The following is a 24,371-nucleotide window of genomic DNA, read 5'->3' as shown; positions in this document are numbered from 1 at the left end:
GGATATCGGTCTCTTTATAGTAAATTCTATTTATTTTTGTTTTTAATAAAGCAAATCACTGTGTTTAAACTGTATGCTAAATCAATGTAAACTTTTTCTTTAAATAAATAAACATTTTTTATCTTTTGTTTACAAATGAATCAATTCAAATAAACTGCATGTTTTGAACAGATTTCAAATTAAATTTTAATTTTATGAACGAAAAAAACAATCGCACATTATTATTGTTATTGAGCTGCCGGATGTAACGAATGAACAAATTGTCTCAGAGAAAGATGGAATTCGCTTCACTGCAAGGGCCAGTGAAGCGAACTTCCATCTTCCTCTATACTGCATCTTTCACTTCCTTACATGTTGACACTTTTACCTATTACTTCAGTTGGTCTATGTTCTTTCTTCTTGGCCTTTCTCTGCTTATCGGTCCTAATTTTATACTATCAATAAATGACTCATTTCGAATAAGGCCGCCTATCATGGTAATACACCAAAATATACTAAATAAGGGTCTATACAATTGAAGCAAACAAATACAAAAAAAAATGCGTAAACAATTTCGTTCGTGTTTCTATTATTTTTATGGTCCGTAAAGTCCGAAAACATTGGTGACTTCCCGTCATGAAATTATAGACTTTCGCGAACCATTGATGCAGATGACGTTTAAAGTACATAAATAATATGAACCATAGCAAAAGCTGAACGAAACTCGATGCTAAAGCAATAAAATATTTCAATAGCCTACTAGATGATCCGTACTTCTGAACGGCAATATATTTATTTTATAAAAGTGTATTTTGATCACAACCGTTCATCAGTACTGTTTGCTCAAAATCTTTGTTTCAAATTGAATTCCGACATGGCTATTGATTTAATTCAAAATAAATGGAGAATTTTGTTTTGTTTACATTTGATCATATTTTTATGGTTTCGGTAAATTTTTACACACAATATTTGAGTTTTTAATAAATTTCGTTCTGGTGAAATTAAATTAATAATTTACTCTCCATTTACAATTCAGACAATTTATCTTACTGAAAATAATTAATTATTAATTATTAACTTCAAGATATTTTGCAACGTTTTACGATTTTTTTCTTACATTCTAAGACGGTATCTCCTTACAACATAACCTCAAAAAAATCAAACTCTTTACGAAGTTAAATTTGAAAAATTGGCGCGTACAATCTTTACTATGGTATTCTGGTAATAGACAAGAAGTCATGAAAATCCAAACAATCTGTAACGAATACTGGCCAAGTGTCCAAAGAACTACAACAAACAACTACTGACGGCAAATTGATCGATAATGGTTGGCGACCGTCTAAATAGGTGTATTGTGGCGGTCGTAACACACGGAACAAATCTGTGTGTTGAACTAAAGCTATAATTCAGAGCTGGCCAATATTTATAGCCTAGTTGTGAAGCTTAACACGTCCGTATGTTTGCAGCAACAACTATAAATCCCGTACAAATACTCGCCGTATTTTCAATTACACGTCACACGGTCTTTTTTATGTTATCACGACTTTAATTAAAGGTTGTGAAGTTTGCTTTCGGTGTATTATAGCGGAGAGGTTTGAATTTTATATATTTGTGTGTAAGGGATGGTGATATCTACGTGAGTGGCACTATCTCTTTCTGAAGATGGAAATGTTATATCAAGGTTATCATAGGGCAATTTGATTTCTTCAAAATAAGAATGTTTTAATAGTAGGTATATCGTTTAGTCATGTCATTAGTTAGTTCACTGGGCATTTTTTTAAGATGTAGCTGCGTAGTCTCGTAGAGAGTATATGCTTTTAAACTATCGAATAACAGCATAAACAACATTATATGCTGCAGTATATGCTGCCAACAAGAAAACTAAATATGAAAAGTGAACCTAAAACTAAATATGAAGTCTAAGACCTAAAGTTTGATATTCTACTTAGAAGAAATCATAACTTTAAAACCCTCACGTTGCATGTTCATAATAAAATTACGTAGCGAACATGCAATTTCTTTTATGATTTGACGTTACAAACAAGCTGCACCGGGCGAAGCCGAACTAATTTTATTCGGAAAACTACCACCGCCTGTCAAAGTAAGCTTAATGCATGTGTGGAAGTGAGATGCAGCACCTTTTGTAGCGCGCTGTCTCGCTTATACAATTGATAGTTTTACTATAATCCTTGGTTGCAGGCCCTAAGAAGGAATCGGTACTATGTAAAATTCTGTGTTCCACTCTCTACAATGCATAATTCTAGATATTATTCTATAGGAAGGGGAATTGAATAAAGTATATGAGCCGACCGGCGCCATGGTTAAGCGGGTGGAAAGTTCAATTGAATCGGACAAATATGTTTATGACTTGATATACATGTTTGTGTTCGAAAGTTGAAGGATATATAGACGGAATTATACGTGAATAGAGTCGCAAACTTAGTGATCTCTTACAAATATATTATGTATAGTAGAGGGGAATTTTATTATTTTAGATAGGCAGGAATATGACCTTCTTCTTTTCTACCTACTTGTAATTTGTGTTGTTAGTCATTTTTATTTTATTCCTACTTTGTTATTTTTGTTACTATGAAAAACGAAGCCTCCCAACACAGGTAATTACTTACGTAAAACTAGGTTTCGATGTAATATTTACTGTTTTAGCAAATGAGACAAATAACTTAGTTTTTCTTTTGTAAAAAAATTACTGCTTGCTACTCGCTCAAAAACTAGGCAATATCTTTTGGGTTAATTCAGATATGATTTACACTTGCCTGCGGTAATTTGAATTGCCGTTTCGCAGGCCCAGGTGGAAAGGAATATTGAAGCTCTCCGGTGATTTTAGCCGGTAAGAGCTCGAACCAACCTGGACTTGAATACCTGGAATTTTCTTCGACCTGAGGGAGGTGGGAAAATTCATGAAGATCTGCTTAAAAACTGGTATGATTTTCTCTTAACCTCACACAAAAGCTTCTTATAGATTTTCATATAGGTGGCGAAAATAACTCAATTTTTCCCCTCCCATTCTCCGTTCAGAACAGACGTCCACAATTTGGCAGACAGCTATTTAGAAACAAGAATGGCACATTACAACTAATTATAAAGCACAAGAACACTCTCAAAACAAGAGTCTATATAATTTGATTAATTTTTGTTGTTTGCCGTCTAGACAGAAAATTTATAATTTATTTTTTCTTCAGTAGGTAATCGCATTAAGAAAAAATTCTTGTGAGAAAGTTTTAAAAGTCTTTCAAAGAGAAAATGAAATTTAATACGAGGTACTTAGGTATATTTTAAGTTGATTAGTTGATTTGATACCATCAGCTCTCTAAGTAATATTATTGCTGTAATAAAAGAGACGCCACTATAACGTGAAGTGATCTGTCTCGTTTCCACAACTACATAAATACTATTTACTTTAACACGAGGTCGTATCTCTGTGCTCAGCAGAGCGTTTTAATTTTAACTTTTTGACCCACTTCAAGATACAATGAATCAACATTTTTTATCGATATTTTCCGCAGACATTCTCGATTCTTTTCACCGGACTAAAATCAATGAGTCCCATTTATTAATGACTAGCTGTTGCCCGCGAGTTCGTCCGCGTGGTTAGAAAATATAAGTAATGATTTATATCTGCCCTGTTTTTTTCCACATGTGATGATATATAGCCTTCCTCGATGAATAGTCTATTCAACACAAAAATATTTTTTCGATTTGACCCAGTAGTTCCTGAGATTAGCGCATTCAAACAAACTCTTCAGCTTTATATATTAGTATAGAGTATAGATATAGACTAAAATGATTTGAAATCCATTTTCAAAAATCTGTTTGCGTTGAATAGTCCATACATTGAGGGTCTAAAAACTATTCAGCATCACGCTACTAATGACCAAACAACGTGCGTGAACTGAGAGCACGAGGTAGTAAAACAAGTATATGTTACATGCAAGTTAGGTAACACATACTTGTCTCACTTCTTTACCCATAACGAATACACAGAATCCCAAAATCCCAAGTTTAATAATCAACATCTTAAAAACAAGTGCCTACGCACTGTAATAGGTAAGAAGAAATGATTTACTGCTAAACTTTTTGAAAGGCAACTTCCCTCGGCGGGAATCATGAACGTTAACTTCGCCATATGAGAATTTCAAACTGTGTTATGCACTAGACTTCTAGCTGATGCTAAGCTCGCATTTATTCCCTACTTACTTGAATTCCTAGCATAGATTTTATGGAAGCTGAAAGTTTTACGTATAAGATTTTTATATGCAGGTATGCAAACATGTAATGCACTCGTCTTGTTATGTTATTTTTTTTCTGTGGCACTGCTGTTTGTTCTACTGTCCATCTGACTGTCTGCTGTCTGTCAGCAATCTGTGTTGACTGACAAATTGTGATGACCCCCATCAAATTAATTTGTCACCCAACCGATTTTTTCTTTAGCCATTTACTAAACATCATATCAAAATCAAAACATACAAATGATTATTATTATCAGTATCATAAAACGCTTTTTTAATACATGAATAGAACCGGCGAACCAAGTTTGCATCATTGAGGTATATAATAATTGTTAATATCGATACACACATGGACAACCCTACAAGGGAAACAGTTGGGTCTATAATCTGTTATCTCTATAGTCAATCGAACTCGTCTTTGCTCGCGATGCCATATGTGGGTAGCCCTTATAATTATACAGTGACGTGGTGGTATACTAAACTAGCTTCAATTTAGGTGTCACTTGCACATAAATTTATAGGACTAATAATAATAACATTCCACAACTTTCACACTATACTTACCCATGCAGTCTCAAACTAAGCAAAGTTTATATTATCAGTAGTAAACTAATGATAGATAATTATGTATTTCTAAATACATAATATAAATAATTGCTCCCAGACATGGAACAAATTAACGTCCTCATCACACAAACATCTGTCCTGGGTAGGAATCGAACCCACACCCTCTAGTATAGCAGTCGAGTCCCCTGACCACTAGACCAACAGGCCAGTCCGTTAATTCTTCAATAATAAACAATCGCACGCACACATAGCGCCGCGAGCACAGACGAGTTGAACTATCTGTAGGATGTTAATCCTATATGACCCGTTTACACCTCGCCGTAGATTAGAACACGTGATTAATTTAATACAATTACGCCTACTTACCTTGAATGTAGCGAGATATTGTAATGGATATGTTATGGTAATAGGCTGTTTAGTGTATCTATTAATATACAACGTGTATGGGATATACGTAGGTTTGCTAAGCCACGTCTTATCCACGCAACTAAGGCTTCTCTGTGTGTTTGTTGGACATGGACTATTTCTCGTGACCTGCTATAGCTCTAAGGTTGAATTTTCGAGTGATGTATTTTTTTGTAAATAATTATAACCAAAATCATGCTTTGACATACCGACAGAAATATGTTGGGTTTCCTTTTACATGAAAATGTTTATTGAAAATATTTCCTGTTGCTGCTTCTGTTGCTTTGGTTTTGAAACAAACAACTTTTTAAAGAAACCTATGATTTTTTGTTCATCCGTAGGTATTACATTAGTCTATAGGTTATGTATGATGAAAACTATTTTGATTAAAAAGTGTACGTTAAATGACCTGTTCACCTAAATAAAGAACAAAAATTAAAATTCAATCCAGATAAAAAAATTTATCCACAAAAAACAAGCCTTTATGAAAAGCTGATATTGTAAATTCCAATTTCACATTCGAGAATTTAAATAGGCGAAAAAAAATATATATTCATATTTTTTCGGCAATTCGAGCGAACAATCAGAAAGAATTAGGCGGATCCATTCATTGGACCATGCTTAGTATTCCATCACCAATCACGTCGCTTCAGAGGGCGCTCCAAATACTTCATTAGCCTATTTCACGCACTTCCCCCCACCCCCCACCCCCTCTTTAAAAGGATAGCGCTGATGAGCAACATAATCAGAATTTTGACGATTTGTAAATAAAATCTCTTCACAATTGAGTTTGAATGAAGCAGGAATAATAAACATTTTTGTATTCAGTTCGAGTTTTTTGGGCTCTTGATGGCGGAAATGGCATTTTTATTTAATGCATTAATAATTAAGTTGCTGGGTGCTGTTTTATATATTATAAATAACAAATACTGCAATTTCGCAATTAAGAAGTTTCGATTTATAAATAAATCAAAACAGATCTGAAGAACAGCCTGTCAATGCAGTCTCACAGGACTAAACGACCAGAACCTTAATGTATGACGATCAACGTATCCAATGAATATGACGAGTTTCTATTGTTTTCCACGTAGGTTACAGTGCGTTTACTACGAGTATGAGGCCCATATTCTCTTGATGCAGGCCTGTTAGAATTGTAAAAGAGAGACGGTGAAATTCGGTGGTAGCAGTCCCGCTTATAATACTGAAGGTTTACATAATATATGCCATGTAAATCTAGTTCTCTCAATTCTTTTTAAACTTTATGACAACTTCTGAGCATGAACATTACTTATTGAAATAATGATCAACCTTAATTCTATATTCCATTGCGTCCATTTTACAGTTACAAAAAAAACAAACGAACTCATTGTATCTTTAGTACAATTTAGTTGCGAGATTGTGAAATACACCTTTTCAAATATTACCAATACAAAGATAATCTTACCGAATAAGTAGCTTCCTTACTGTCCAACAATAACCTGACAGGTTACAATTTTATACAAAAAGAACTTTATTACCAAGCAGTTAAGTCTCTATTTCCCCTGTTGTCACTATCATATGGTCACTGCATATAACACCTGTACAGACAAATACTCTGTTTCACATCTGAAACGATGATCCATGAATGGCCAAACTACCCTAAAAAAATACGATGTGCACCGAAAAGTTCATTGCAAAGCGTTTTTATTAGGGTTCCATACCCACACGGTAAAAACCATATTACTTAGGCTCAGCTGTCTGTCCACCTATACCTCCGTCGGTCATTCCGTTGTATCTCATGATCTATGATAGTCGATTGTTAAATTCACAGATGCTATATTTCTATTGCCGATACAACGAGAAACAATAAAATCAAAATCGATGTTAAAAAATGGCTGATACAAATGTACAAACATTTGACGGGTAACCAATTTTTTTACACTTTTCTTTAACCATTTTGATTTATTGTATTGAACCCTTCATGTTGCTAGTCCGATTCACACCTAACCGGTTTTTATTCACTGCTAGGTATTGTACTCAAACGGACAATTCATCCAGAAGCTAAAGTAACTTCAAAATGGCGCCAAAAGGCAGCTCACAGGTACTCGTTCTATTTTGTGAGAATAAAAAATAATGAAAAAATCATAGCAAAATTTAGTTTTCAACTAGTTATAAATTAAAACGTGGGAATCAAAATGGCCGGTGCTATGAAAGAAAATATTAATCGGAATGAGACAAATTGAGTTTTGCTAACATAAAATCGAATTCGTTTCGGTAACTATTTGTCTTTTATTATTATAATATGCTACAATAAGAACTACCAGCGAAATTAGTTAAAAGATATTTATTATTTAACTATTCTGGCCGTGAGTAAAATTATTCCTAAATATCTTTATGAAACTTGCCACAATCAAGGTTTCAATCTAAAATAAAAAAAATCTATTTTATTCGAAACAAAAAAAGAACGAGTACTACTCGCGACATTCAGGGATCCGTACAAATTGGATAAAGAACATTAAAACGGTTTTGCCATAAACGAGTTACAAATAACCTCAAATATCTTCTAATACATAAAATTCCCGTGTCACGATGTTAGTTAACGTAAGAAACGTTTCGACCGATTTTTATGAAATTTTGTATACATATTGGGTAGGTCTGAGAATAGAACAACATCTATTTTGCATACCCCTGAGTGTTAAGGGTTGCTCACACTAAAAAAAATATTTTATTTCCTGGACGATATTTTTCATTTTCATTTTTTTTATAATGTGGCATTAAAAATACATACAACTAGAAATAATTTATTAGGCAAAACAACGTTTGCTGGGTCAGCTAGTCATATTATAATTTTATGACCAACAATTCTCCTCACCTCGGTCTTTGTATTTACCACCAGCAAATCCGTGAAAATTTTCAGCTGTCTAATTCTCGCGGCTCACGAGAAACGTGTGACTAGTTATTTTTTACCCTTCAAATACCGAACCCTAAAAAAGAATAAACAGTATAGTAAACAATTAACAATAACAAAGATGAAAATTATATCTATCTCCTAGTAATAATTCAATAGTTCTCATAGTAAGATATTCGAGACAGAGTACTTACAGGAACTCAACAAGACCGTCCATAGATTGGTTTGTACTGGTTTCAGCTCGCATTAAGTATCCAGTAGAGTTGTTGCCTCTTCAGGAACTCTTGTACCGACTTACGTATTGTAGTACTAGGTGTTTTTTCTTTATATTACTCTTCGATTTATTGTTTTAAAAGTTTTTTTATGGATATTGTGATAGTCTATTGTTTTAGAATGGAGGAGAAATGTATTAAAGTATGAGTCGTTGGTAGAGCTTCGTGATTAAATAAATCTAAAATTAAGTTTGTCGTTTATAACAATGTGAAGGAACCGTCTAAGTTTATAATTACAATCTGTGTTCATATGTAAGTTTTTCTACGCGTAATCAAACCAATGATAATTTATAATGGAACTATAGTAAGTATTCAGAAAACGCCTGAGATGCAAATCATATCTGAATTGATAATAAAAATCACTCGAAACCGCATTACAACATAACAGTTAATTAACCTTTAAATAATTAAAAAAAAACTTAACATAAGTGATCACCAATTAAAGGTATGTAAAGCACGACAACAAAAAAAATAATAATAAAGGAATTAACAAACAAAAGCAAGTTGCAACCGCTCGCACTGTATAATTTAGAAGGCTGTTTCAGGAGCGGAAACGTTTCAGGATTCAGGCCTGAATACGCACAAGCCTTGCCCTTTACTTCATTCAATATGTAGTCGAAGTTTCGAGAGTCTACTTTGCACTGAATATGAAGCTTAGAATCTATTTACGAGTTTTACGACCGTTTCCAACGGAAACCTTTGTTTTTCTAAATAATCTATAAGTTGGTAACCGTGCTACCACATCCTCACTACTAACGTTACAGAATTGAATTCAAATTAATTCACAACGTTTCATTTCGTTTTAAATTTCAATGTGCAATTTGTGCAATGTACCCACGGGTATTTATCGGGAGGACCCGTCTAGATTTTGATCTAACCGGATCGAGTCCTTGATCGTGAGCTGACGCGGCGGGGTCGCGCGTCGAAATTTAAATAGGTACGCGTGAGTAAATCGTTGCATTATTTAATAATGAATCAGTTTAATAGTTACTATAAAATTTCTAACATACGCGTCTAAGGATAAAGTACTTATGTGCTATACAACGTTTAGGTTTCCATGCCTGAAGGGTGGAAACAGAGCCCTGTTACTAAGGCTATGCTATCTGTCAGTAACTAAGCTGAACATGAACCGTGATCGCTAGACAGTTGACATTTACACACATGATGACTATTGATGCTATAATAATAGGCAGGTTGTAGAAAACAAAATTAGATAAGTAAACTTTGACGCTCATTTTATTTTTGACACTCAACCGATTTGTTTTTCTTCAGCCATTTTTATTAAGACCCTCAGTTTCGCAAGTCCAACTCACACTTATTTTTATGGATATTTTTACTACTTTACTTCACCAATCCACTGTTATTACTAGTAACTTTTTCAATGATCTATTTTACTTTATTCTAGAGTTCTTAACTTACCAAAATTCCTGTGAATAGTAGGTAGCTTGTAAAACTAGAGACTGCTCCCATATGTCTCTGTTATCGAGACAAATGACGTCTCAAGCGTGATCGCTGATCGAATATTGTAAATGACAAATCTTACATACAATCTTATACAGTATGTATGAAAACCCAGACATACGAGACGTACTTAAAAATACTGAAAAATAAGCAATCTTCATATTAACATCACAATATATTTCTTTAACACAGAATTAACGACATATAATATCATTTTTTTTTTAAATTTCCTAAACGAAGACAATTCAATTTCAAGTAGTTAGCTCGATGTTATGACTTACTAGTTCTCAGTGCTGCCATGAGTATTATTTGTACGATATAATTAAAAAAAAAAATCCCCAATCAAAAATATCAATACTTTATTTCAACTCTTCATACATCGTGGATCTTTTATAGGATGCTATCTTACACTTCAAAAGTAGGAGGGAGGAGGAAAGTCTTAGTATCGTTTCCTGTTTACTTGTAATCAAAGCATTTGTCAAAGAATTGGTTCTAACAATAAAATGTATCGCTATCGAATAAAAAAAAACAGAACATGCGATACGTACAATAAATTATATTTAACTAAATATAATGGCCGCACATTTTATTTAACTACACGGACAGATTCGACATAATTTGTAATCAAAACAATTGTGTGGTTTGCAAATGACGCGCAAATTATAATTTAATATGGTATATTAAACTAACTCTACATTTAATGCTAAATACAGACTGAATGAAAAGTATTTTTTTTGACAATCAATGTTTAGTAGTAGAAGAGCTCGTGCCTAAGCTATAAATGCATAAGTGGATCGATCACAGGTTAAGCTACACTTGACACGGTTGGTCCGTAGATGGGTGACTATCTCTGTCAGAAGGAGTTCCTCCGTATTTTGGAAGTCCCAGCTGTTATTTATATATCTTTGACAGTCGTTACACGTAGTCAGAAACTAGAAAGTAGTCTGTCAATCATCTAACTAAGGGCTATCGTGTTGCCCAGGTTGAGGAGGTTAGAGAAGCAGTTGCTCCTTGTAAAACACTGGTATCCAGCTGATGATGATGAATCGATATTCAGTATCCACAAATGCTTGTCCTGATTCTCGATGTTACAAAAGAATGTCCCTGCTACAAAACAATAAAACTCATCACAACACTTCAGCTTTTTTGTTATAAAAAAGGTTGAAAACATCTTAATGCATTGCATTACATATTTTGGCTTTAAGTGCCTTTTACCAAAATACCACATCAATTACGGCTGAATTACCAATTTGATTGGACTAAAACTTCAATTCATGAAAAACAAATGAGCATCACATTTTGACATCAAAATTATTTATTTATAATACGCCACACCATCTAAGAAAAGTCTGAATACAGAATACGTTTCTCGAAAACGAAAACAAAAACAAGCGCTTATTTTTCTCCTTCCGCGCAAGTCTGTTTACTCCGACAAGCTAAATATCTATGTTTTTATCAGCCTCTACATACATGACTCTGAACTGTGATCAATAAACGTACATCACTTTATATTTAAGTCGTTTTCAAATATAATACGAGTATTTTTAAGCCGCTTTCTATGGATAGGACAAGTCATAAGTGAAGTGCAACTAGAAGTAGGAATATTTCTAGTAACAACTATTATTAACTGAACTTCAATGCCTTTATTTTTTTAATCTATCATTAAAACAAATCTGATATAATATAACATTTTCGTGTCACGGTGTACATAATTGAACTCCTCCGAAACGGCTCGACCGATACTCATGAATTTTTTTATGCGGATTGGGTAAATCTGAGTATCGGACAACATTTATTTGTCATACCGCCATTTTTTTATTCCCTTTTGATTTACTACGTCACAATTTCCGAATTTATAGTGGGATAACGTATACCACATTTTAAACGCATACCACATTTTAAACGCATTAGGCCTCTACAATCTTCTTAAATCATATGTCCCAGCACAACGGGAATCAAGCACTAAACAAAATACACAAATACATCAAGAGATAAGAAAAATATAATACATCCATATTCGGAGTTCTTTTGAATCCATCTCAGTAATGGCAGCAATACTTATCCTCTACATTATGTGATGGCCGTTAGCTTTCCGCAAATCTTGTCGCCGATTACCATAAACCACGCTAAGCCCCGAATATCTGAATAAAGAAAACACTGTAATAAAATAATTCGGTTTTTGCATCATTGGGAGCAATAGACTTACTTATATGGCCAATATGGCCATCCGTATTGCTATGCTAGTAAAAGAATGCTTACTGAGTGGTAGTCCTAAGGAGATAATATTTATTTAAAGCTACGAAAAATATAATAATATGATTTTGAATATTTACTATCAAAATAAATTTGTGTACCGTATGGTCAGAAATAATGTTCAGAATTTCGTAAAACGAAGTTAAATAACAAAATATTTGGGGCTTAATATACCATTATCATTAAGGAACAGTTTTAGGATTCAAACCAGGAGACCTGACGCCGCTTTTTAAAGTAAAATCTATGGCAGTACCCGAAGCAAGCCACTACAAGACGAAGAGAGGTATCTTGTTTACATAACTGCAATATTCCTAAGATATTCTACACAAGTATTCACATAATAATCCACCCACTTTTGCCTTGCACCACCGCAGACCAAGGTAATAGTTGCAACCAGCAGTTTCATTCTGTTGAAGCCGATTACGAGTTTCCCAGCTCTTACAAAGTCGTCCAATAAGAGTCTCCACTTGGATTCAACATGTGAGATCGTTCGGAAACATTGTTACAATATATGGTATCACGGACTCGCCTTCACCCCTAATATTTAATAAAGCCTTTAGAAATGGAATTGCGATTTCAAAGAAGATTACAAGTAAGATTGCGTCTGTATTACAAAAGTTTTCACTCGTTTGGTTACTCCGAATTAATGTAGTTGGTGTTTTTTTGTTTTTAGAAACTTTGTGAATATTTAGTCTTTTGTTACTTTGTTTTTATTTGCAAACCAGGTTTGTGTTTTTCTGTGAAGATAAACTTGCATTAATGACGGATTTGTAAAACTTTGAATTAGGTTCGTTTTAACTTTTTTTTTCTTTTGGAACAGGTTTTGGCTCTTTTGCTTTTTACCTTCTTTAGTTAAGGTCACATACTTTAAAAGTACTGTTTACAACGTGTGGGTTGTTTTTTTTTTAATGACAAAGGGTTTTTTTTTGTAAATTCTTCGGCTATGATATAATAACTAAAAATCAAATTGTTAGACATGTTTATATTGGTGTATATGTAACAGATATTGGTAATATCGGTATCCTTGAACCCAAGAACAAAACGGTTAATTAAATTTGGTGTTCAGACCCGCAATTAGTCTGATACAATAAATAAACTAGTACTAGTTTCTGCTTTGGATATTGAGTTCTGAGGACCTACCACCAGGACTTAGAACAAAACAACTACAGGTGTGGAAGCGAGATAACATACTACACTTGTAGAACGACGTCTCTTTTCCATAACGTCAATGGAAGATGTGGTTAAAGACCCCGAAAGGAAACTTGAATTCTAATTTGTTGTGGTCAATACTATCATGCTGGTATCGTAGCTTGGAAACTAGAAATTACTTCTGTTCGGTAAATGATAAATTGTCTGTTTGAATCTTATGAAGCATGATAGCTAAACAGTTGCAATTTTCACAGATCACATATTGACACTAAAAGTAATGATTGAGGATCAAAGATTGTTACGATTACATGTTGGTGGATGGCAAAAAAAGTTGTGGTTCTAGTGGTATCCACAATTTTATTTGTCACTCGGCCGATTTGTTTTTCTCTACCCCATTTGTCAGAAACCCTGACTGTCGCGAGAACAACTTGCACTGGACTGTTTTTTATTGAAATCCTATTTTGCAAGCGGATTTTCTTCAGTCCTTTACATGACTACCTTCACTGTAGCCTAATCTTATAGACAAACCATAGTATTAAAAACAATAAACAGCTCAAAGACTAAGCTAAGTAAATAGGTTGATTTTTATGTTCTAATGAGGGAAACCGTTTGACATTAATCTCTTGTGCGCAAAAAGTAGGCAATAATTTGTTCCGTAACAGACAGCGTTCGAGGCTTTTGGCAAAGAACAGTAGTTATGTACTGCGGCAATTAAGTCTTTTATTTGATGGTGTAGAAATTTAAAACTCTCAAATTATCTAACTCAATTCTCTAACTACAAACCTTGACGATTTACTTCATGAATACTTAATACATAATGTTATTTTATGACGTATTCTTGAAGGTGAAAAAAAAATGTTTACCTATTCGGTTTTACGAATTCCAAACTACTATGCACATGAGCATTCGATGTAATAACAACATGGCTGTTAATAACTTTCCTGTAATATACACTCATTTAAAAACATTCCATTAACTTAATTTATAGAAATACCACAAACATCGAATCCTGTTGGCCAGTATTTCAAACATAAGTCGCAAAGTACGAATATCTTATTAAAATGCCATAATTTATAACTTAAGCCGACTTACCGTCAAAGCCAAAGTTTTTAGATTAATAACGTATCTGGTATAGGTTTCCCGTCTCGATTCCTCTTTGACTACTTACTGTTAGGAACTTCAGTATTAATTGTTTCAAAACCAACGAACTGGGCCTCTACTAAGAACTCATCAACTACGACTGTTGGTGTTGTGGTAGGGGGGCGATGCAATACAATATTAATGTCAAGTTGTGAACGCAAATTTGTACAAAAAAACGTTATAACAGGCTTTTCACTTTGGATCGAAGTATTAGTCAATAATAATTAAACGAAACTAAAACTTTAATGGGCTGTGTCGTTTTATGGTGGAGGTAATTTGACTATTTTCCAGCTCGCGCAACAGATCAAATCAGTATCATTGTTTTGTTATGCAATACATACGCAAAATCCCTTATCAATCAGTACAATGAAAAAATAAGAAAGTACAATTAAACATTTATTTCTTTGTCGTTAATCAAGTGAAAGATTTGATTGACGGCTAAGAAACAAAAGTGACTTGGACATAAATAAAAAGTATTTACAATCTTCTATATATACTAATATATAAAGCTGAAGAGTTTGTTTGTTTGAACGCGCTAATCTCAGGAACTACTGGTCCAAATTGAAAAAATCTTAAAGATAGACCATTCTTCGAGGAAGGATTTAGGCTATAAACCATCACGCTGCGACTAATAGAAGCGAAGATACAATGGAAAATGTGAAAAAAACAGGGCAGGTATAAATCATAACTTATATCTTCTACCCGCGGGGACGAAATCGCGGGCAACAGCTAGTAATTAAATAAGTAAGTAATCGTGAAAACAAATTTTCTAAACTACTACTTGTAACACCATACTTCAGAATGACAACTTCGAAAAAGACACCAATCTCGCAATGAAGAGTTAAATACGACTATAAACATTAGCAGTCCGTTTTTCACCCAATGCTTACGGGACTACTGAACTTCACTGAGACGAGAGTGGAACACATAAAATGTTCTTTATTGAAACTAACCAGCGCGCTCAAATAATTTTAGGTACTGAAACTGGGATCTTACGGGTCTCTACCGTCTCAATACCTTCCGCTTGCATTTAGCAGTGGAAGGAATGCTGTGAAGTCCATAAGGGGATTGTAATTAAGTACTAAAATTGTAATAATTGAAATTAAGTAAACGCGGAGTGCATATTGTCATACAATATTAAAAACTTGAGCTTTGTACACAAATAACAGCGAGTCTAGCTTACAGTGTTACATTTTGATTCCTAGGATAAAAGTCCGTGATACTCCAAAATGTCAGTTATCTCCACGACCAAAATTATCCGAATCGGTCTACCTGTTTAAGCGTGAATTTGTAGCAAACATAGAAAAAGAGTATCCTTTATAACATGAGTGTGATGCTCTTCTCTGCCGGCTTTTAAAAAGTCTGTTTTCAGCCGTCCCTCTAAATTAACACAGCGCCGCGGGTAACACCACAGGGTGCACCTAGTAATCAATTTAATAACCTATGCTTACTTCAATACATTATATAATTGTTGTAGACCAATATCCGAGCATTTCTGTATTAGGAAACGGCTAGGTAGCAAAATGAAGTGCTCTTCCTATGGATCTGTGTCGATATTACTTATCTATCTTAATGTCGGCATTCCTTTATAGAAACTTTTTGGTTCCGATAAATTTATTTGCAACAATAAAAAATTGTTACGATATTCGATATGGCATTTCGTAAAAAAAATTGTCCTCTCTCAATTTTTGCCGGAATTGTTAACTAATTGGATTTTGCAAATGGTTTCATCCCCGTGGATACCTGAAATACTGTTCAACGGAGAATCAAAGTCATGACACGGAGGGTTCATAAAATCGTTCACTCCGTTGTCTAACCTCAATCTTTATTTTTATTATTGCTATAATGCCACTGACAAACAGACAGAAAAACACGAAAATCTTATACAACCCATTTTTTGCGTCGGGAGAAATTTATGACCTTACTAAACACGGCTGAACCTCAATCTTTATTACCAGCAGAATAAATTCACTATGTGTTTAAATTTCAACTGCCTTACTACCACGATTCGTGAGATACAAAATGGTGTGGTGGTTTATCTCATACAAATAAGTGTCTTTCACTAAACAAAATACTAGACAAAAAAAATCCTTGCTAACAGTCTACAACCACTTAATCTAAGCCCAAAGCTGTTATTCCATTGAAAACGTCAAAGTTAATCAAGTTGGTCCATGTATTATGTGACGTATTTAACCCAAGAGGGATCAGACTTACCAAAATATTGTAATTATTTGTAATCCTCTTGGGACGTTAAATATATACGAGTAATTTCTCAACAGCCCGTCATAACTTGCTAATAACATATTACCTTTAGAACCACATACATATACATGGTGTGATGTAATTAAGGCGTGTTCACATACTTGGTCTCGGCATACGCCAACAGCGTTAAATTTTAAAACAAAATTAATCTAAACTTGCGGTTCTTTTCTTTTTTTGTTTGCAGCACGAGGAGCAGGTCCCATGCCTATGCAGGCAAAGAAGTATACAAGTTAAATCGTACTCATGATCGACTAAGTTCATGTGTATTTAATACACTTTGTTCTATATATCCTCTTCTGTATAATGCGCGAACAAAAATGTTCTTACTAAAGAAAGTAAATAAATAACAACAATATTTCACAGAATCCTTGAAAACTCAAGTTCTCTCATCTCAATATCTTTATAAAGAAAATATATCAGAGTTATATCCAAGCATCCTTTATTTCTCCTTACTTGAGCGGCATGATAAGCAACAAATATTTATAGTTCGTACAATGACTGGCACTATGATACACTTTATTTTATTTTCCTATTGTCGGAGCACTGAAAACTAAAAGCAATTTAAAAATGGAAGCCTTCAGCACGTCTCATAATGACGGCGTATTTGAAATTCTCAACTGACGACCTAACGCCATGTTTTTAATTGTGGAAGCGTGACAGCACTACATGACGTAGAGCGACGTCTCTCTTCCACACAGCGAGAATACTTCATTTAGAAGTGGTAGTAGTCTCTTTCTTCATATATAAGTGCAATTTTCACGTAAATCTCTGCGAAGCGAGTCTTGAAACGTCTACCCCCGTCACACCCTGTTTGCTCCCAATATCTGGGCAACATTAGCCACTATATTTAGGTTTTTACCCTTTTCCAAATAAGACACAGTTCGAAAACTTCCCTCGGAATTGACTTTTCTGTCGACATTGAAATAAGAGTTACATTCAACATCTCCGTTAAAGAAATATATTGTTAACTTTGCCTCAATGTTTCGGCTTTTGAGATGGAAAACGGTTGAATGAGATTTGCGTTTTCTTCGGCCAATTATCGTCTCGAAATTGCATCTCAAGGTCATTTAATGATCCAAATGATATCCATATCCAGTTGGTTTCTACCAGTCTCAAATTATTATGGAAGCATATACCTTCACATCTTCATAAATATTTGAAAGATACTTACATAGCATCGACTTTTCTTTTCATACTCAAGATTCAAATAAGCGAGTAGGTATCGCAGTATTTCTCATTGTGAGTGCTATTCTGATTTAAGGTATCAAAGCGTCTTGACTTCGGATTCCATACAAATGTAGATTTTATACAAGATTCCTTTATATCTCTTGGTATCGAGTATTATCTACACACGATGTTCTATTCAGTAATGTTTTACGTGGCATTTAAGTTACACAGAGGTACCATTTATTGCGGTACTTGTATAAACCGTGATTTTTTAGTCGTCTTACAAAAACAGCCCAGTTCATGTATCCAATGACTAGAACACGTTCATGATAAAAAAATAGGAATTTATGAAATTTGAAAAAAAAATATGCAATTTTTATTCAATATTATGATGCAATCCGTAGTCTTTTAGAAACACAGCTCTGTTGCGAGCGCGGTCCGAGCCTTGCAACAATGGTGAAGGGCGCGAGCGGCAGCAATTTTATCATTTTTAGGAGTTTATTTCAGATTTCTCTTGTTTAATTTTCTTCGTACTTATTATCTTAGTTGATGATAAAAAAAAATCGCGTCTAGAGGTATTTTACGTCGGATACATGAACTGGGCTGCTTTTGTAAGACGACTAAAAAATCACCGTGTATAGCGAATGTGCCGAGCAACTACATGCATTCGTGTTGTATAAACACAACTAAATGTTGTACAAAGTTGTACTGGTATGCGGGTATCAAACCCGCACTTTTTAGGAAGTAGAATTTGTACTAATTCAAAAGTTTTGAAAGAAGTCCATAGGCAATGTTGCAGTTAACAAAATAAAGCTCAGTAATATACTTACTCTAAAATCTTATTTATTGTCTATATTTTACAATAAATTACTTCTTTAATATTATTTTATAGATTCCCGCAATATAGAATTTGATCCTTGTGACGCGGTGATTCTATAACAACATTCAAGGTCCGTGCATAATGACTCCAAAACTCAGAACAAGCATTCGTAGATCACAAAAGTGCTTCTAGGTACTACCACAATAGAGTAAAACATACTAATGTGGTACTACGCTGGGATTGAACTTGCGACCCGTCGGGCACATAGGTTTATCAGCGCAGATCGTACCAGCGCGGTAAAACAGTTACCAAATAGAACAGTTTCAAATATCTCCCTTTCATTATTCCTAACTTTTTAATTTTCACTGCACAACATAGCAATAAAAACTCTTGTAATTCCTCAACTCCTATTTCCTCAAAGCACAGTATTTTTCACTCTTGCAACTAATTTACTTGACATTATTCGCTGACCTAAAAAAACAACTCCCTACATTCATAGTTATATAGTTTTATTTACAGAATGTTGAGAAAACACCACCGTTCACATAGTATCGGAATATATTTCCGCAATATATTTATATTTCACGCTCTGAATGTACAATCACAATGCTCATACAACCGAAACGTGAAAAACTCCTATTAAAGCAAATGTAGTCGTTATTCGGTATTGGCTTGAAATAAAGGATTTTCTTATTTTTAAATACTCAATTATTAATAAACTTCGTAATACTCACGAAATCAGTGATCTCCTATGTCAAATAATAGGGGTTTCACTTACCTACTGCATCTGAAATGCATAAAAAGACACCTTGGTTTTTATATATCTCACTTCTTACTAAAACTCAATAAACTTATTCTAAATTAAACCAGCGAGAAATATTCCCATCAGAAAATATCCAAGACAATTTCTGTCCTCGAAAAACGTAACGTAAACATACATAGAGACAATAAATATCATAAAACAACATTTACACAATCAGTTCGCAAAAACAGCACAATTTTCGCGCTGTAAACTTTCAAGCTAAAATATATTTTATTCATGTCGCGGCGTACGTTGTTCGAAACCAATGAATTTGTATGACGTAGATAACGCGTTTTATTGTCGCAGTTAGTAAATAAATTCTCTCTCGCCAATCATGTACTGGGCTCACGTAGTGCCCCGATGAAAGGTATAATCCAATCAATTATTACGCCGTGTTCCAATTTTGCATCGAAATGCAAGGAGGAAAGATTTAAGCTTGAAAAAGAGGCCCGCTCACAGATCGCCTGTTTCCTGCATGTTTTTTTTTTACTCTGTGACAGACGTAGATTTGTACGGTCCTACTTTGTCTCGACAGTTCATTGGAGCAGTATTCTGTTTTTGACGGAAAATATTGGCATGAAAGGGCTTTTTAGGCTACTCTTATGTTTCCGTCTGTTACCAAGCTGATACAGCCGTCACAAACAATGTATTTATGTATAATAAAACAAAGTATAATAAAAATGTAGATCATGACTGTTGGTAAGGTTTTTAATTTAAGTGGCTATTTTTCGCATTTGTTTCAGCCTATTTGTACAGAACAACCCTCAGTCTCACAAGTCCAGTTTTTACAAATATTACGAGCTTTAGATACATAACTAACTGAAAAATAAGTAGGTATAGAGATTTCTTCTCACAAAGTTCAGCTAATTAACTTTCCGACGTAAATACGTTTGCAAAGCAAATAGCTGCGAAAAATTAATTAAAATATGAGTAGAATCTCTTTTTAAACTCATCAAGGCGAAGAATATTTAAAAATTCACTTTGTCGTGAGGGTCAAAGTTTTAAGAGCATCATTCAAAAACTTTGATATTAGTGCACACGAAACTCTTTTCAAAAAACGAATTTAAAATTAATTGGCGAACAAAGTTGCGTTGCTTTATAAATATGTTTATGAAGACGTTCCCGGGGGTGTCGTTAGTAGTCCGTTGTCACCGTACTACGTCACCAGTCCTCCATGATATTGCAACACGTACTCATAAATCCCAACAGAAATTTACTGTTAACTTATAGAATACAGTACGCATTTGCTTAACAAAAAACCGGTACCGCTTCAACAAATAGACTCTCGTTTTTCTTCAGCGTCTCCCCTCCACACTTCCCCTTGTCTTAATAACGCCCAGACTAATTCCTTAAGTTTCCCGATAAATAAGAACAAACGACACACGTAACGTGGGTCAACTGGACAGCCATGAAAGATATATTAAGGTAGGCGGTAAACAAAAATATTTGCAAACCTAATTACAGGGAGGAAATGTAGGTAATATTCTGAAAGTTACCGGAAAACGCGCTACGTGCCGACCGAGTGCACGCAACAAAAGGAGTTTTTCAAGGAAATGAGTTAACTTTCTCAAGCCAGTGGGCTAATTCAACGCCTTACTGTGGCAAGTTTTACTTTTTCAGCTATATTAGGCGCTTCGTCATGATACCCGAAGTACAATGAAACCGCAACTTTGTCCGCAACATTTTTGTGAATATCTGGCATTATGTGCGCTCGTTGGAAATTGTTAGAACTCAGTGGCTTTCGGTTTGATATTCGTACTTTATGTTACACCGCATTTCAGGCTCTTGTTGTTCGACTGAATTGCTGAATATACTGAATAGACAACGCCATTGTCGTATTCAGAGTTCTCGATTTAAGTGTTTCGGATTTTGAATCTAATATATAAAATTTTCGTATCACAGTGTAAGTAATTGAACTCGTACGAAACGGTTCCACCGCTTCTCATGAAATTTTGTGTGCCTGTTAGGTAGGTCTGAGAATCGGAAAACGTCTGATATACCCATATTTTTTTATAATCCACTAGAATTCATTCCTATGCCAAAACAACCTTTGCTGGGACAGCTAGCTTTTTTACAATTTTTTTGAAGCTAACTTTACACTATCTTCCTTTATATTAAGTATTTTTCATCAACAATCAAGCATTTTTAAGATCTATCTTTCCCTACGTATGTACACCTATAAATCTACAGATCGTAGATGCGCCTGAACAAACTTAATAATACCGATTCTTGTAGCGATGTGCTTTATAAAAACCTATTTCAGATCCTTATGAAGAGTTGCACATGTGTATTGAATATATGTATAATATTATACGCGCACACTAAACAACTTCACTCCCTATAAATTTACATATAACTAGCTGACCCGGCTAACGTTGTTTTGCCATATAAATTATTTCTAGAGAATTTTTTGTGTAGAAAAATCATAGCGTAGACTTACCACTAAGGGGTATGAATAATAGATTGTAGCCGATTTTCAGACCTACTAAATATTCTGGTAAAATTTCATTAAAATTGGTCTAGCCGTTTCGGAGCCGTATGGTAACTAACATTGCGATACGAGAATTTGATTAAAAAGCACCTACCGTTTCATAAAACCAAAATATTACTATAATTATTTCTTAAACCAAGCTGAAATAAAAAACTACATCACCAATCATAATACAAATGTATCTATCGATTTATAACTATAAAATGCAAGAAAAAATGTCCAATTGCACCAATAAAACGCAAGGGAAATCGTCAATTTACTTACAGCAAGTAATGCTACAAATCGCGTGTCAGAATAGCGAGCGAACTATATTGATGGTGTTATTAAAACTTACCTGCATACTGATGCGAGCCGGTAATCTGTCTGGAGCGCTTTGTATAAACAACTTGGAGATTAATCACTATACACAACACTACAGGGTAGGATCATACTATTACTACACTACTAGAGAGATAACTTTCCTTGTGGATGGAGTAGTTTTGTTACGCGTTATTTTTTTTAACGACACCCGCATTAAGTGTTGTAAATCCTGGTGTCGCGGGGGTTTTATAAACATTCAAGTCACACGCACAAATATAACAAGACTCAAGATATCAAAATTTATGTATTCGTAGTTGCACTTTTTGAACGACAGAAAATACAATGACATCTATAGGCAACACCTCTTATATCTCGCCCTTCCTGCCCTACACATCGCGTACATTGGGTTTTGGCGTGGTGACCTACACGCTTTTTATTCTTGTAGTCAAATACGAATTGTAAAATACGTTACAATATAAATTATACAAATGAAACATGTTTCAAAAGAGCTGTTAATATATTACGGCAACAGGGGTGGCAACAGAAATAGGTGCATCACTTGTGAAAAAGCTTTATGAGATGCACCCCATGATCAAGCAAGGACACGCTGTTACTATGGCGAGGAACCTTAGTAGAAGCGTTCCAAAATCTCTTCTCAAACTAAAAATAAAAATCCGAAATTTCCAATATCGGAATTTCCAACATTCACGATTTAAGATTTTTAATGTTAGCGTCCAAAATAAGATACCAATCAAATTATTCACTTAGCCGTAAGCAAAAATTAAGCAATATTGTAAAGTACTAAATAAACTTAGAAGTTAACTAAACTTATTGATACCAACAAAGTACCTGTGAAGGAGCGATAACAACTTTTCTCTAATTAAAATAAAACAATAAATGTTGATTTAGACTTACCTAAAACCTTTTCACCTTCTTCAAACTTTCGTTTAGTAAATAAGTTGTTAGATTCAAACAATTTGTTACAATTTATTAGAATTTATAGCTAAGTACGAAAGTACTGTTGTAAAGATTCTAAGTAGCTTGGCAGTAGTAGGATGATTTAAAAAAATATATATATTACCAGCCATAAATGTACGAGTGACAACTGGACGCATCCCTCTTCCCATATAGCGAATAGGGAACGTTAAAGCACTGCGGGTTAGTGATTTCAAATTACATATTATATTTGAAATCCAGGTTTCCTTACGATGTTTAACATCACGGTTTGTCAGTTTAGACGTAAAGAGGCAACAAACATACAAACTCGCATAATTTGAATTTCTAAACTTAGGGTGATAAGTAATAATAGACAGATCAGCGTATTAAAAATAGATCGGTATTGTCGGTTTTATAAATATGCTGATTAAATATTATCTACGAATTTAAACGAGTGTGTTATTTTAACAAAATTTGAGATTGTGTTTCTTCGGTTCGGATAATCGTATCTTTCGTTTGAGGTAATAATGAGTGGGTCCTATTATAATAAAACATTATCATGTTATTGTAAGTAGTATTAAATACTTAATTCATGCTCCAGGAATAATTGTTTAATTTAGTAGGTTTATATTTTTTTGAAGATTGAGAAGGTAGATAATAGTTCCAAGTGATATTGTCTTTTGAAATAAAAATGTTAATTACATCAATGCGTTTAATATTTTATAATCAAAATTGCGGAGGAACGAGTAATCTTTAAACTCAGAAAGCAATATTTTTTGGAGTCAAGTAAACTTAAAACTTAACTAAATATAGTTATATATATGAACTGGCTTGTTCTGATATAAAAAAAACAACTCTTTAACTTTATAACAGTATTATATAAATACAGATTCATTACAAAAAAGTAAGTAACTTAATAAGTTCAAAATGTAAAAATAAGCCCTATGAATATCAATCAAAGCCTTATATAATCTAGACGTCCTTTTTGAAATAAATCTTCTTTACATTATGTACGCCCGTTCCATGCTTACATTATCCACTAAATACTTCGCAAAACGTATCTACAGTAAATGTTCCACAGCCAGATGTACTAGGAGTCTGGAGTGCTACCATCATATCGTAATGAAGAAGTGAGACGGCACGATGTACGTTATAGAGCAGCATCTCATCATTCATCATCAACAACAGTCGATAGAAAGACAATTGCTTTTAAGTTTTCATTACTATACTTGT

The 24,371-nt window shown here is 34.0% G+C and overlaps 1 long non-coding RNA gene across 1 annotated transcript in view; it reads right to left on the bottom strand.

Annotated features, from left to right (window-relative positions):
- LOC113491940 overlaps window positions 1-22,545 on the bottom strand; it is an 80,763-nt gene extending 58,218 nt beyond the window's left edge. Inside the window, exons 1-2 of the long non-coding RNA XR_003400468.1 lie at window positions 22,237-22,545; window positions 19,388-19,396 (exon numbers count right to left, since the gene is read on the bottom strand). This is a non-coding gene — a long non-coding RNA (uncharacterized LOC113491940). The remainder of the gene's footprint in view (window positions 1-19,387; window positions 19,397-22,236) is intronic.
- Between the last annotated feature and the right edge of the window lie 1,826 nt (window positions 22,546-24,371).

This window comes from Trichoplusia ni, chromosome 3 (assembly GCF_003590095.1).
Source record: "Trichoplusia ni isolate ovarian cell line Hi5 chromosome 3, tn1, whole genome shotgun sequence".
NCBI lineage: Eukaryota > Metazoa > Arthropoda > Insecta > Lepidoptera > Noctuidae > Trichoplusia > Trichoplusia ni.
The sequence above is the reverse complement of the archived record's forward strand: the minus strand, read 5'-3'. Positions and strand labels throughout refer to the sequence as shown.